The sequence below is a fragment of the Salmo trutta genome, chromosome 2 (genome assembly GCF_901001165.1).
Source record: "Salmo trutta chromosome 2, fSalTru1.1, whole genome shotgun sequence".
In the NCBI taxonomy this organism is placed as follows: domain Eukaryota; kingdom Metazoa; phylum Chordata; class Actinopteri; order Salmoniformes; family Salmonidae; genus Salmo; species Salmo trutta.
This window is the reverse complement of record NC_042958.1, coordinates 61,468,194-61,484,621: the sequence shown is the minus strand read 5'-3', so window position 1 is coordinate 61,484,621 and position 16,428 is coordinate 61,468,194.

Genomic DNA, 16,428 nt, shown 5'->3' with positions numbered 1-16,428 from the left:
TTTTGGCTACCATGGCTAGAAGAAGAGATCTCAGTGACTTTGAAAGAGGGATCTCAAAGGATAATAGGGTGTTTAAAGTGTGTGTGTGTGTGTGTGTGTCTCAGTCACCAGATCTCAACCCAAATGAGCGCAATTGATGGAATTTCTTGTGGAAGAATGATGACGCATCCCTCCAATAGAGTTTCAGACAGTTGTAGAATCTATGCCAAGGCGCATTGAAGCTGTTCTGGCGGCTCAACGCCTTATTAAGATGCTTTATGTTGGTGTTTCCTTTATTTTGGCAGTTACCTGTATATCTCTATATATGACCCTGGTTGAAGGACAGAGAGGTGGGCAGTGTTGAGTGAATGAGTGAGTGGACATCCTGACAGAGAGGTGTGAGGGCCGTGTAAGGCTTTGGGGAGGGTAAACTGATCCTAGATCTTTGCCTAGGGCAACTTCCACCCGGAGCTGAGGGATCTAGAGTTGTCAGGGGTGAGTGGACATCCTGACAGAGAGGTAAGGGGAAGTGTGTGGGCTGTGTGTAGGGCCATGTGGGGCCACAGGTCCCCGAGTCCCAGTGAGGAAGGTGGATGATGGAAACAAGACAGAGGTCAGGGGTCACCCACACACCTCCATGGCCCTGATTACTGCTTCCTGTCCGAGGAGGGGTGTGGAATCCCACTCTATATACCTCCCACTCCCAGGGAAGGATAGATTAAGGACATATCAGTCAAATAAACATCCACACACAAACACGTGGGACAATGAATTATGTCTATTTGTCCATAGCAGACACAAAGGGAGATGAAGCACCAGCAGCATTCAACTCAAATAGATAGAACTGAAAAAGATACTGTCTGATATATAACCAATATGTTCTCTAGTTTGCTTTATCAAAAGGATAACATGGGTTCAAAAAAACAGTATACCATATCTATGAACAAATTTGCAACAATTATCAAACATTGTACACGTTTGGGTTCATTCTATGTAAGTCACGAACTGCCAGTCTGCATTCCTGAACTCTGTGCTTCTCTTTTCAGACACTATCAAAAAGTGAAGTAAAGCAACTCTATGTTAATAGCTTTGTAAACCAAAGGTGTTATTTCTCAAATCTTTCAAACCCTAGGGGGTTAACACTACACCGCCCCAGACCCCCTCCTGGCTGCTTTGATAGATGTTTGACGGGCGGGGGTGCCGGCTTTATGCCATGTATCAGAGGTGGGGGAGGCATTTTTTTTTACAAGGACCAAGGTTTTGGAGGAAACTAAAAACGACTGTGTCAGGGATATGTCATTCCCCCCCCCCCCCCACCACCACCACCCCACCTCTCTGACACCCCCCCGTCCCTGAGGTCCTCTTCTCCAAGGGTTGCCGCCCAGCCCCCCAACCCACTCTGACACAATCCGCAGGGGTTTAGCCAGACATAATGGGGTAAGGGGGGTAATTGTGTGTGTGTGTGTGTTGACCCAGACAGAGGACTGAGGTAAGGGGGGAAGGGAGGGTCTTTCAGGGAGGGGCAGGAAAAGGCTGCAATAATATCACACACATTCCTGAAGAACAGTAGATTAAAGAAAAGCATGGCGGCCCATTGACACCTGAACACACATACCGAAGTGTGAGCACGTGCACATACAGGCTCACATTCCCATACACATACAAAGGCTCTGTACCGCCGATGTACAACACATTTGACACAATGGTTATGATAGAACTGATCATTTTTGTGATATAACAGAGAGTTTGTCTGCACAAAAAATGTGTCATTGTGCGGTATCTCCACAGAGAGTTCTTATTTTATTTCATCACAAGCATTGTGCCAGATGCAGTGTACATCAGTTGTACGGGTCCATATACGCATACAACCACATACACACGCATACAACCACATACACACGCACACTACAACACATCCTAATGAGTCAAGAACCACTGGGCACAGACCTCCATTCAACGACGTGGAATGACATGGACACAACGTTGATTCAACCAGTCTGTGTCCAGTGGGGAGGGATTCTGAGTTAGCTGGACACGAGAGATTTTGTTTGGATGGGAACAAGAGTCATGATTCATCATGCGTTGTTTAGTTTGGGTGTTTCTGGGATAGCTGATCCTTCCGCAGTTGCTCTTATAACTGATTGGCCTCATTCAGTTAACGACTCTCTAATGATTCCCATCGGCTCCCAGACTCTTTACTAACTGCTTTCACAGCTGCCCATCAGGTCAGTGTCTGTTGAACAATATTGCCGCTAAACATCTTTTTGTATGTCTATGGTTTATGTTAAAGATTCATAAAACAATATATATAACAAAGTTGTTTGTTTCTAAAGTTTTAACTCCCCTACTTCTGTGAATAGAATAATTAATGTTCCCTCCACTTTTTCACTCCTCAATCTAGTTATTTGTTGTCATGTGAAGTCGCTATATGCAGCTTGTCTTGATCCCAGAAGCGTGTAGTCGGCAGATCCCAAATTGGATGGTAATCAGATCACTGAAAGGAGTTTGACAAACGACCAGTGACAACCACTGGCCCCCGGAGGACGTGAGGGGTCAGGAGGGGCCAAGGCTGGGGGTCAGAGGTCAGGTCATTCAGAACCGCTCAATCGGAGGGTCATTAAATCCAATCTTTGTGCCATCTCGCAGGATCTCACAGTATGGAGCGGTTCCATTGGACGGTTCCATTGGATTCCTCCATGGTTCCATCTCCGTGCTCTGTCCGGTTCTGCAGGCTTCTCCCCGGGTTCCAACATGGAAGGGCTGGATTGAGGGTTATTTTCCTGAGCAGAACTAACAGGGGGGAAATCGATATAAGCTCATGCTTGTCGTTCAGATCCAAAGAGGGATGGAGTTTTAAATGGGCAGAATAGATATTGTTCAAAGCGGCTTTTGATTGTTTGTGCCTGTGAGGCAAACCACCATTTTGAACAATCCGAATAGCCTATTGAAGATTCCCAATTTTCATTCTGGGCCTCCCACAACATTTTTTTATATTGGTGTGTCATTGTGTCAACACAATTAAATTCCTGCAAAATGGAAACATTTCAATACATCCGCAAAGCTTTTGCCGAAAGGGTCAAAACACAATCAACGTTGGTATAAATCTGGTCAAGGCTAGCTAATTATGTATCAAGTAAAACCTAAAACACAAAATTATTTTTTAATCTCATAGATTTTCTGTGAAAACAACCAAACTAGTGTTGAACTTGAGTGGAGAGGAAAAAAATACGATAGTATGATATTTCCCATTTGGGAACTTTTTATTGTATTTGGTGATGTTATCTCATGTGTAAAGTATGTCGTCTCTGGGGCGTCTTGTCTCAATCTTTGTTTTCCTACGCCTGCCGTCCAAATTTCCATCACAAACATTTCACCCTGGCTGACCCAGCGCCTTTCTCCCTATTGGAGGGCCCAGATTAGAACGCATGCATGTGCAGATAGACCCAGCCGCAAGGACAAAGTCAGGCCTGTGTGTGTGTCAGAATTTCAAGACAAATGCATAGCATACTCCTTCAATATGCTCTATTATTCAACATGTCCCCTCTCCCCCTTTCTTGCCTTTTAACCCTCTTTCTCTCTTCTGAAATTCTCTGCAGCAGACACTGTTGGCTCCAGAGAGACTCACTCTATTGAAGAGGGGACCGACTGTGTCTGTCTGCTCTCTCTCTCTCTTTCTCTCTCTCTCTCTTTGTCTTCTCCCAGCCTCCTCTGTTCCACATAATTGTGGTCAGATGCAGAAAAAGCCAAATGACCAGACGGAGCTGTGAGTTTAAATATTTATCGTTCCTGAGATGGTTGTCAGAATTCTAAATATAAAAAAGAAAAAAAAATACAGAAGCAAAGCTACTTATCGCTCACTTTACTGACCAAGACCAAATAACTAATTAAACAATGAATTCATTACAGTTCAATCGTTTGATCTACATTCATCATATCAACAAAATACACCTATACTAATGTTACTGGTCATCCTACGTTTCAACAGGAGCAAAGAAAACACATATTGCAACACCTTTTACTGGCAGCGCATGTGGCATTCATAACACCATTACACTATGGAGTATCTGTTCAAATAGCAGCAACCGTTAATAACCGTTAACCCCACATAAAATTCCCTTAGGACCAAGTAACATGATATTGCTGTGGAGAGAGGTGTGCCATTTAAGATAGGGGGGGCAGGGCTGGGGGTGGGGGGGGGGGGGCAGAGAGTTTACTCAATGACAGGGGACACCCAAGTTTGGCGGTCCCCTCAAGGGTTTCCCCAACAAAAGGCTCCTCATTTACAATAGATGTATACATTTTTAAAAGACAGCTAGGACTATTGATCAGCAGAGACAACTGCAGGTGTGTGGAGACCAAAGAGAGAGAGAGAGGGAGCATCTTGTGTGTGCGTGTGAGATGGTATTTCATAGAAATAGATGAAAAGGATGCTGGAAACAGTGACAGACCCAGGTCACAGCCTAGGGTAGACTAAATGGAGGGGTTGAGGAAGGATGGTTTGAAATAAATAGAAGCAAATTTAGATTTGGTGCGCAAGCCGAGGCAAAACGCAACTTCCAAATGAAAAATCGTGGCTGTTTGAATCTCTTTTCAGAACCTTTCAGATCATCAAATGTGAGCGGTTAAAGGATCGGCGGTGTTTGGCGCTAGTTCCTACCTCACAGAAGGGCATTTCAAAATATATATACAGTGCCTTAAAGTATTCAAAACCCTTGACTTTTTCCACATTTTGTTGTGTTACAGCCTGAATTTAAAATTGATTCAATTGAGATTTTGTGTCACTGGCCTACACACAAATCCCCATAATGTCAAAATGGAATTATGTTTTTAGAATGTTAATCAATGAATAAAGACATGAAAAGCTGAAATGTCTCGAGTCAATAAGAATTCAATCCCTTTGTTAAGTTCAGGAGTAAACATTTTCTTAACAAGTCACATAATAAGTTGCATGGACTCACTCTGTGTGCAGTAACAGTGTTTAACATGATTTTTGAATGACTACCTCATCTCTGTACCCCATACATACAATTATCTGTAAGGCCCCTCAGAATTTCAAACACAGATTCAACCACAAAGACCAGGGAAGTTTTCTAATGCCTCGCAAAGGGTACCTATTGATAGATGGGTAAAAACACATTTTTAAAAAGCAGACCTTGGAACATCCCTATGATCTTGGTGTATTTATTAATTACATGATGTATCAATACACCCAGCCACTACAAAGATACAGGTGTCCTTCCTAACTCAGTTGCCGGAGAGGAAGGAAACTGCCAGAGATTCACCATGAGGCCAATGGTGGCTATAAAACAGTTTGAAAGCTTAATGGCTGTGATAGGAGAAAACTGAGGATGGATCAATAACATTGCAGTTACTCCACAATACTAACCTAAATGACAAAGTGAAATGAAGGTTCTCTATTTACGTATTTCTAGATGATCTATTTCTAGATACTCTATTCACCAAAGCAGACTCAGTATCATTCAAGGATCTGTAGCTGGATTGAAATGTTTGTACAACTACTCCTGAGGTTCATAGTATATTCAGGCCTGCCAGACCACAACACACACACTGACCGGTATATTTTGTATTCACACCTAATGACAGCAAGAGAGACCAAATCCAAAAGAGATAATGTGATGTTATCTTACCTACATCTTACCTAAATGTTATCTTACCTATTAGCAGTTTCATTATACTGCAGAGTGGGGGCAGGGGGTGGGCGGCGGGTTTGTTAGATTAGAACAATCAGGGGTCTGAGTGCAGCCTAGCGAAGATTAGAGGGCTTTGTCAGAGGGGGTCTGAGTATTGGTCTATTGTCCGATGTACACCATTGTCTAGGGTTTAAAACGTTTCTCTTTCGCCGTGTGTGTGTGTGTGTGTGTGTGTGTACTATAAGCTAATTACAGCCTGTGCAGCCAAGGATGACCCCCTGAAACACAATGCACAGAGGAGTCAATAGCATAAAGCGGTGCTCAACTCATGGAGGAGGGGTAAGGGTAGCGGCAATGATTGTGCTATCAGGCAGCATAAGAAAAATATTCTCAATGTGTGTCTACATCAGTGAGTATGAAAACTTGTCTGACTCAAACATTGATGTAGGTTTTGAGCTTCAGGTTTTGTGTGACTGAAGATATATGATTGTTTTTGTTATCAAATGGGGCTAAAGGAGCCGACCTGGACAAATGAGCAGACCAATGAGCAGACAAATGAGCAGACCAATGAGCAGACCAATAAGCCGACCAATGAGCAGACCAATGAGCAGACCAATGAGCAGACCAATGAGCAAACCAAAGGAGTAGACCAATTAGCAGACCAATAAGCAGACCAATAAGCAGACCAATGAGCAGACCAATGAGCAGACCAATGAGCAAACCAAAGGAGTAGACCAATTAGCAGACCAATAAGCAGACCAATAAGCAGACCAATGAGCAGACCAATGAGCAGAGCAATGAACATACCAAAGCAGTAGACCAATTAGCAGACCAATAAGCAGACCAATAAGCAGACCAATGAGCAGACCAATGAGCAGACCAATGAGCAGACCAATGAGCAGACCAATGAGCAGACCAATGAGCAGACCAATTAGCAGACCAATAAGCAGACCAATGAGCAGACAAATGAGCAGACCAGTGAGCAGACAAATAAGCCGACCAATGAGCAGACCAATGAGCAGACCAATGAGCAAACCAAAGGAGTAGACCAATTAGCAGACCAATAAGCAGACCAATGAGCAGACCAATGAGCAGACAAATGAGCAGACCAGTGAGCAGACCAATAAGCAGACCAATGAGTAGACAAATGAGCAGACCAGTGAGCAGACCAATAAGCCGACCAATGAGCAGACCAATGAGCAGACCAATGAGCAGAACAATGAGCAGAACAATAAGCAGACCAATGAGCAGACCAATAAGCAGACCAATGAGCAGACCAATAAGCAGACCAATGAGCAGACCAATGAGCAGACCAATGAGCAGACCAGTGAGCAGACCAGTGAGCAGACGAAATGGGCAGACCAATGAGCAGACCAAAGGAGCAAACCTGGACCGGTCTCTTATCATAGGTTCTGTTACTGATGCAGGATAGTGATACAGAATGTCAAACTTTGTGTAATTATGTCTTGTCGGTAGATCAAAAATACCAATGACTCATTGATATTCCTCCAAGCATGTCCAAGTATAAGTTCAAGCATGATCTCTGATGTTGGGATGTCTGTGTTTACAATGCTTCATCGAGGATCCAAATCAAGTATTTAAATATGTGTAGTGCCTCTATGTGACTGAATGTGTCTCTGAGTCTATAGGCATATGTCTAAAAACATTTTTGGAGGGAGGATGGAGCTACAATGGTTTCCCTCCAACATGATCCAGCCAATCATGGAGGACAATGACACAGTGGGGGAGGGGAGCTTGGGACAGGGACAAACACTGGAGCACCTCTGTCTGACCACCAACTGGGCTCCAACAACACAGACAATCAGCCCCAGCAGGACTGGACCATCACTGTGTATCATTGTGATACCAATAACAATAACCCATTAGGGGTAATGGAGGTAATAGTCATATTAAGACTAGTTGTAGTAAGCAGTGGCTAATGAGACTCATAAACATACAATGGGGGGAGAGTGAGTGAGTGACCCCCTGTAAAGATCAAGAAGAATAGCTAGCGCAGTTCCCTCCAAAACCACCCCCACACTTAACTCAGTCCCCCTCCCACACACAGCTGACACCCCCCACACATTGCCTGGAATAAACCTTGGGTTATCATGACTGAAATCACCCGCATCCCACAAACCTCGTTAAAAGAAGTACACAATATAAGTCAGATGCTGTTCCCTTCCGTCTGGATTTTAATGATTTGTATGTCCGGCGACTCAGCCACCCTCCCACACTACTCTGGATTTATCATCACTGAAATTGCCCACATCCCACAAACCTCATAAGGGGAAGTACACTATATATAAGGTAGACAGGACAGGCCGTGGTTAGAGTGAAATTAAATCCGCCAGATTGTTTCCAATCAGGCTACAGCAAATAGCTGGGGGGCCTAAACAGTACAGTTTAGTCATACTATACTGTATTTGCCTCTCAGACCACATACCGTGGTAGACTTCCTGTGTGCATTCTGTGGTTGCTTTACTGTGGGGTTTTCCCTCTTTCTTCTTCCTCTCTTTTCCCCTCTCTCCCGTCTGTGGGGCCTATGAGCATGCATTGACTGTCGTCAGTCAACGTAGAGCCAGTAAATCTGTTGGGTGACATCTCTGTGTGAAGAACCACTTCACAAAGAGTCTGCCATGTTTGCCATTGAGCTGAAGCATTCCCTTTACGTGAGGAATGCCAGAACCAACGCAAACCCCAGTCAAGGTTGGCTGCTCTGTTGATGCTCCCCTCTTTTTAAAGCCAATCTAATTTGAATGATAGTATCAGTTATCTCCCTTGCCTGTGAGATAAAGGGAGGGAGAGTTGGAAACTACCTTCTCTCACTTTCTCTTTCTCTCAGGATAGAAATTGTTCATCTATTGGTGACGCTTTATCCATGTTTATTGATAGTTTACTGAGAAAGAGGGCTAATGGGATTTAGAAAAAGGGTGAAACATATAAACAAAGGACAAATAGCTTTCCAATTGCAAGCTCTTATGGCTTAAAACATAAAAAACAATGACTATCGGGTCATTCTCTTATACCCGTTGACCAATATGGTTATATTTTTTTATTTCGGTTTTTATTCAATTCAAGTCATTAAAGCCATATTCCCTCCAAAGGTTCCCTCCAAAACAGGACAGCTGGATGACTTGGAGGGGGTTGGGGAAAGACAAAAGCCCTGGGAGTATATCACTGGAGGCTGCTAAGGAGAGGACGGCTCATAATAATGGCTGTAGGGGAGTCAATGGAATGGTATCAAACATGTGCATTTCAATTCCATGTGGTCAACTCTGCTGCACCCCAGTAGGAAATACATTTTTAGACAATGATCAGTTGCATTGCTCAGTTTGTGATATGGTGCTTTGCCTGAGGGTAGTGTGATGGGGACCTATTCAGACTGCTGACAACCACAGAGGAACACACAGATAATAGGCTCTGTTGTGGTACCAGTTGGTGACAAACCTGTGCGGTTAAAAGTCAGGTTCTGGTCCAATGCTTCCTGAGTCCCATAGGGCATTGCACAATTGGCCCAGCGTTATCCGGGGTAAGCGGAGGGTTTGGCCGGGGGGGCTTAACTTAGCTCACCGCGCTCTAGCGACTCCTTGTGGCGAGCCGAGCGCCTGCAGGCTGACAATGGTCGTCAGCTGAATGGTGTTTCCTCCGAAACAATGGAGCAGCTGGCTTCTGGGTTAAGCGAGCGGGTGTTAAGAAGTGTGGCTTGGCGGGTCATGTTTCGGAGGACGCATGACTCGACCTTCGCCTCTCAGTCCGTTGGGGAATTGCAGCAATGAGACAAGATCGTAATCAGGAAATTGGGGCGAAAAAGAGGGTTAAAATTACAACAACAACAAAAGTTAAGTACTCAAAGAAGTAGACATAACTGGTTTGATGTTAGGCTGACTTTTGAGCATTGTATGAACGCTCGTAATGTTGCAAAGTCCCATGTAACTTCCCCTTTGTATGAAATCAAATTCCCTGTAGCTCAGTTGGTAGAGCATGGTGTTTGCAATGCCAGGATTGTGGGTTCGATTCCCATGGGGGGCCAGCACAGAAAAAAAATGTATGAAATGTATGCATTCACTACTGTAAGTTGCTCTGGATAAGAGTGCCTGCTAAATGACTAAAATGTAAAAAAAAATTCAAATGTAAACCAAGACCAACTTAAACCAATGGCTTAGAAGCTAATTTCAGAAAGAATCAATCCCCCATTTTGGATGCTCTAAATTCCTCAAACTCAATTCTGGACCTCGAAGCCAGTTCCACTGCTTTTTTTCATTGTTCCCCTCTAATCAGGGACTGATTTAAACTTAGGACACCTAGTGGGTGCAATTAATTGTCAGGTAGAACATAAAACCAGTAGGCTCCGGACCTCATAGGGTAAGAGTTGAATACCCCTGCTATACAGAACAAAAATATAAACTCAACATTTAAAGTGTTGGTCCCATGTTCCATGAGCTGAAATAAAAGACCCCAGAAATGTTCCATTCACACAAAAAGCATGTTTCTCTCAAATTCTGTGCACCAATTTGTTTACATCCCTGTTAGTGAGCATTTCCCCTTTACCAAGAAAATCCATCCACCTGACAGGTGTGGCATATCACCAAGTAGATTAAACAGCATGATCATGTCATAGGTGCACCTTGTGCTGGAGACAATAAAAGGCCACTCTAAAATATGCAGTTTTGTCACACAACACAATGCCACAGATGTCTCAAGTTTTGAGGGAGTTTGCAATTGGCATGCTGACTGCAAGAATGTCCAACAGAGCTGTTGCCAGAGAGATTTGAAAGTTCATTTCTCTACCATAAGCCACCTCCAATGTCGTTTTAGAGAATTTGGTAGTATGTCCAACCGGCCTCACAACCACAGGCCACGTGTAACCACGCCAGCCCAGGACCTCCATTTGTGTCTGTAATAAAGCCCTTTTGTGGGGAAAAACTCATTCTGATTGGGCAAGGCTCCCAAGTGGGCGGGCCTATACTTTATCAGGCCTACCGATGGCAGCGCCCCTGCCCAGTAATGTGAAATCCATAGGTTAGGGCCTATTGAATTTATTTCAATTGACTGATATCTTTCTTTGAACTGTAACTCAGTAAAATATTTGAAATTGTTGCATGTTGCTTTTATATTTTTGTTCAGTATAGAGCAGTGTTTCCCAACTCCATTCTTCGAGTGCCCCCAACAGTAAATATTTTTGTTGAGGCCCCGGACAAGCACACCTGATTCTACTTGTTAACTAATCATCAAGCCCTTGACAAGTTTAATCATGGGTTTTGGTCCAGGGCTGCAACAAAAAGGTGTGCTTGTTGGGGGTTCTCGATGACCGGAGTTGGGAAACACTGATCTAGATGTTAAAGCCTCATCCTAACACATGCACCCATTTCCCTCCATTTCAGTAATTCAAATGTTATGTAAGGCACCCAGCTGTGACCTCTGACCTAGGAAGCAATGGTTGGATTATATTTATAGAGGTGTGTTGGAGTGCATGTGAAGTCCGTTTGTGACGTTATGAAGCCATTTTGTAGAATATCATGTAAGAAGGTCCCTCATTTGCAGATTTTAAGACCTTTTCACAATTTTTTTCCTGTATTAAAGAAGTGCTAAATCTCTCAGAACAACCTGAATGGAGTACTATGGTATTAGAGCTAAGTGATGTATTACATGTTTATGAGAGAGTTAATAGTATTCTCACTGTGCCTCTGTGCGGTTCCAGCTGTGTTTGCAATCTACTCTCTCTCCCTCTGTTTACCTGCTAGGGCTCTCCCACTGAGCCATAGACTCACACACAAGCACACCCACAGGGACACAACACATACACACACACACACACACACACACACACACACACATAAACACAGCCCTGAGAAAGTGAGTGAGAGAGCAGGTGTCGGTTTTCACATTGGTCTCTCATAGGGGCTCAGAGGGCAAATAAAGATCTTTATATAGGGATCCCTGAGTTAGTGCTTCCCACAGCCCTCACTGAGACATACTAGGCCCGAGAGAAACGACAGAGCAGGAACCCATCACCTGGGTGGGTAGGGATGGGAAAACGCCAGCCTCACCGATCCCACCGACTCATCAGAAACTAGCACTGTGATGTGGTTTCACTCGAGAATGCCAAAGTTTCACTCGTGGATGCCAACGTTTCCCATCCACTCTACAGTTTCTTTGCAGGACTATTCCCAAAATACAGGACATTCGATTCTTCATTCTTAAATACTGTAAAACATCATGTTCAGAGAGGTCTCATAGACAAGGGCATACAGAAGCCCTTTGCACACGTTATAGCACTGACTTAAGAATGACATAGTGTCTGTGGTACAGTGTCTCAAGGATGACATAATGTTTTTTGGTACAATGAGTAGTCTGATTAGCAGGGAGAGGGGAGTTGGACATGCTTGCCCATCTCATTACCGGGGATAGATGTCACAGAGCTGGCGAACAAATAGCAGGAACGTCAGATAAAGCGGATTTGCACTGTGGTGCCATGGGAAGCAGCTGTGAGGGCGGGAAGGGGTCGGATTATGGAAAAACATTTACTTAAGAAACATTTTAGTTCGGAAAGCTTTATTGATGCATATATTTTTGTTTGGATAGTTATCACATAAAAACAAAATGATTATGCAGTATCAATCACTAGCACTACAGTATGAATAACTAGCATACTGCTGTAAAGCAGTAAGCAAATGCTAATTATTGGCCAAAATTATACAATGTTAACCTCGAAATACATAATTCATTTGTGAATTATTACTCATTCATTACTTTACAACATTTTGACAATGTACTGTATCTCCATACTGTATACACACTTATCTTTGCACAATTTTGCAAAGGAAATGCAGAGTTGGCATCCATGTATGGTCACAAGACTGCTAGCTATGTCCAGGTGCATATAGTGCAGCCCTGAAGCTATGGGAAAACAATGCTCTCTGTACCTTGGGTTTTTGATCCAGGTGATCAGGGCACCAGGTGAGCAGGGCACCAGGTGAGGTCAACCATGTCGGTTAGAGGGCTAATCTCTGATTATGAGAGAGAGAGAGAGAGAGAGAGAGCGAGAGAGAGATAGAGAGACACACACACAGAGAGAGAGAGAGACAGAGAGAGAGAGAGAGAGAGAGAGAGAGAGAGAGACGCAGAGAGAGAGAGAGAGAGAGAGAGAGACAGAGAGAGAGACACAGAGAGAGAGAGACACAGAGAGAGACACAGAGAGAGAGAGACACAGAGAGAGACACAGAGAAAGACACAGAGAGAGACACAGAGAGAGACACAGAGAGAGACAGAGAGAGACAGAGAGAGAGAGACAGAGAGAGACACAGAGAAAGACACAGAGACACAGAGAGAGACACAGAGACCTGCTCCAGAGTCAGGTCTCCGTAAACATCAGGTAACAAACACTACAGTGCCAGGCCCTCCTCCCAGCACACACACACACAAGCATGCATGCACATACACACACACACAGACACATACACACACAGACACACAGAGAAGCATAAACATACCAAATAAATAGACACACTGTATAACATACACATGCAAGGACTCGTACTAACACGAGGACAGTGTTTAAAGATACTGCATTCACAAGCCAGTGAGAATAATGTGAACACGGACTCATGCGAGAAGATGGCTAACTCTACAACAGAGAAAATCTGGTTCACTGTTTGAAGCATGGGAACTAATGCTTGAACACTCACACACACGGCTGACTACCCCCTAATTGACAAAAGCATTTTCTCTGTTCCGTGAAACTGTACTGTGTGCTGAACTGCACGTTTAAACTGGAACTCACTGCAAAAGTGCAATCCAAGCAAGCCCACAAGTTTGAGATAGAGATGCCCTCCCTGAGACACTGCTAAGGTCATGGTAAGTGTGTGTATCATTGTTTTTAGGGATACACGTGTACTGTACATATCTATCTATTCATAGGTTTATGTGCACACTGATGCATAGTCATAGCAATAATGCCCATAACTAAGTTCAGCCAAATATATTCATATTGTCTTTGACTCTATTACCCCCTGCCTCTGTGTCTTTGAGATGCTGGTCCTTTGAAATGCCCTGGGGTGAACAAAACTCGGTCCCGATGGAGACAATGGAGCAGCTGGATTTCTGCACATGTGCCTTTGTGTCTCATCTGAGGCCTTGTCATAACTCGATCAGAAGGCCTTGCCCTGCCTTTGATCACACACACTCAGAAACGCATGCACACGCGCACACACACATACACACACGTACATTCAAAGTCACTGTTTCAGTCCAAGGAAATGGATGAGGGTACCAGTACAAAAGAATATTTGATTAGGTTATAATAACACCACATGAAAGAGAACCCCAGCAGGGTGGGGGCAGAGAGCACAGCACCCAGCGGGGACACCCCCACTGGGCACACCACGTCATTTCAAGAGAATTGGGTAATATTTGGTTGATAGGTTGATCAATGAGATTGCAACCTATTTTCACCAACTCAAAAAGACAGCAAAAAGTTTGTTGAATTTCCAATGTGTTTTCACTATGCTTTCAACCATCTAAAAGCACAACCAATGTCGGATTTTTGATTTATTTATACAACAACTTAATGTGTTATCACTGTGATGAATCTAATAGCACAACCAAATGACTTGGATTGCGGTTGAGATGACATTAAAGTACATGGTGCAAGTGATCAATCTCGTTTGAGACTCTGCGCAGATTATTAGAGCAATTGGGAAGACCTGCAACCTTTGCATGCTATCTTGAACATGCACGCTTTCCATGATTAAATGGGACATTTATTGTTACAGGTAACCTCAAAATGTGGCCATGGATCTTTTACTCATTTTAAAGTTGATTAAATACTGTTACATTAGTTTGTAAGATAGCCTCAACTTTAAGCTATTTATTGTATTACAAAAAATAATATTTATTGTGTTTGGTTGACAACGCAACCAAATATCAACATCAACACTGTATCTTCTGCTTGGATAGTTCCGTCTGTGCCACTGACTTTAATTCAAGTTTGTCTACAAATTAATATTTGATATGTTGGATTCATGTCTCTATTACAAATCAAACTTTAAATGCACTTTAAATGCAGTTTGATTTGATTTATTCCTATTCTTTAACTTCAATTTTTGGTTGAGATGGAGACGTAAATCCAACATACAGTGTATGTATCAATTTCTTGTAGATTCCATTTGAAATCAACCAAAGCTTGAAACCCTAGGACTATATGTATTGTCTATTTTTAGCTAAATCCAAAGCTGAATTATTTAAACAATAGCTGTTGATGACTTCCCAAATGCTATATATGCCTAAATAGCATAATTTATGATATATGATTGATAAAGTATGGTTACATTTAATTTACTCTGCTAAACCTTTGGAATGACTTGAATAGTAACAGCCACACCTGTTGCTGACAGGTGTATACAATTGAGCACACAGCCATGCAATCTCCATAGACAAACATAGGCAGTAGAATGTCCTGTACTGAAGAGCTCAGTGACTTTCAACATGGCACCGTCAAAGGATGCCACCTTTCCAACAAGTCAGTTCGTCAAATTTCTGCCCTGCTAGAGCTGCTCCGGTCAACTGTAATTGCTGTTATTGTGAAGTGGAAACGTCTAGGAACAACAACGGATCAGAGGCGAAGTGGTAGGCCACACAAGCCCACAGAACAGGGCCGCCGAGTGTTGAAGCGTGTAGCACAAAATCGTCTGTCCTCAGTTGCAACAGTTACTACCGAGTTCCAAACTGCCCACCTCACCATTATCTGTCGACAATGGTGAGGATGACTAGGTTACCGTTAGATGGGGGAAGGCCAGTGACGAAGTCCAGAGCTATGTGTGACCAGGGGCGACTGGGTATGGGAAGAGGGCGAAGCAGACCATAAGTGGGTTTGGTGGAGGTTTTGTTCTGGGCACAGACCGAGCAGGCTGAGACGAACTCTCGGACGTCTCTCTCCATGGTGGGCCACCAAAAGCGCTGACGCAGGAAGGCGACAGTCCGGTTCATGCCAGGGTGACAGGTGAGGTAAGTAGAATGGGCCCACTGAAGAACTTCAGAGCGAACTGAATCTGGAACAAACAGAGCCTTTCTAGGACCGTTACCTGGATCAGGCTGGTTCTGCTGAGCCTGGCGAATACGGGACTCGATCTCCCAGGAGACAGCGGCAACGATGCAGGAGGATGGCATAATGGTCTCTGGCTCGGAACCTGTGGAGTCGGCAGTGAACTGACGGGACAGGGCGTCAGGCTTGGTATTCTTAGATCCGGGGCGATAAGTGAGTGTGAAGTTGAATCTTCCAAAGAACAGTGCCCACCTGGCCTGCCGGTGCCGGGAGTTCAGATGTTTGGCGGTCTGGATGTAGGACAGGTTTTTGTGGTCCGTCCCCACAATGAAGGGGAGAACCGAGCCCTCCAAACAGTGATGCCACTCCTCAAGAGCCAGCTTCACAGCCAGAAGTTCCCAGTTACCTATGTCGAAATTTCTTTCTGCAGGTGAGAGCTTGCGGGACAAGAAAGCACATGGGTGGAGCTTCTGATCAGAGGGGGAATGTTGAGACAGAACAGCACCTACCCCGGGGTTGGAGGCGTCCACCTTGACGACAAACCGGAGTTCTGGCCTTGGCTGGGTGAGGATCGGAGCGGAAGTGAAGCGGCGCTTGAGTTCCCGGTACGCTGCCTCTGCATCAGGGTCCAGTGGAACGGAGTGGAGGTGGAGGTGAGAGTGGTGAGAGAGGCTGCCAAACGGCTGTAGTTACGGATGAAATGTCTGTAAAAATGGGAAAATCCCAGGAAACGCTGCAGCTGCTTCAGATTCGAGG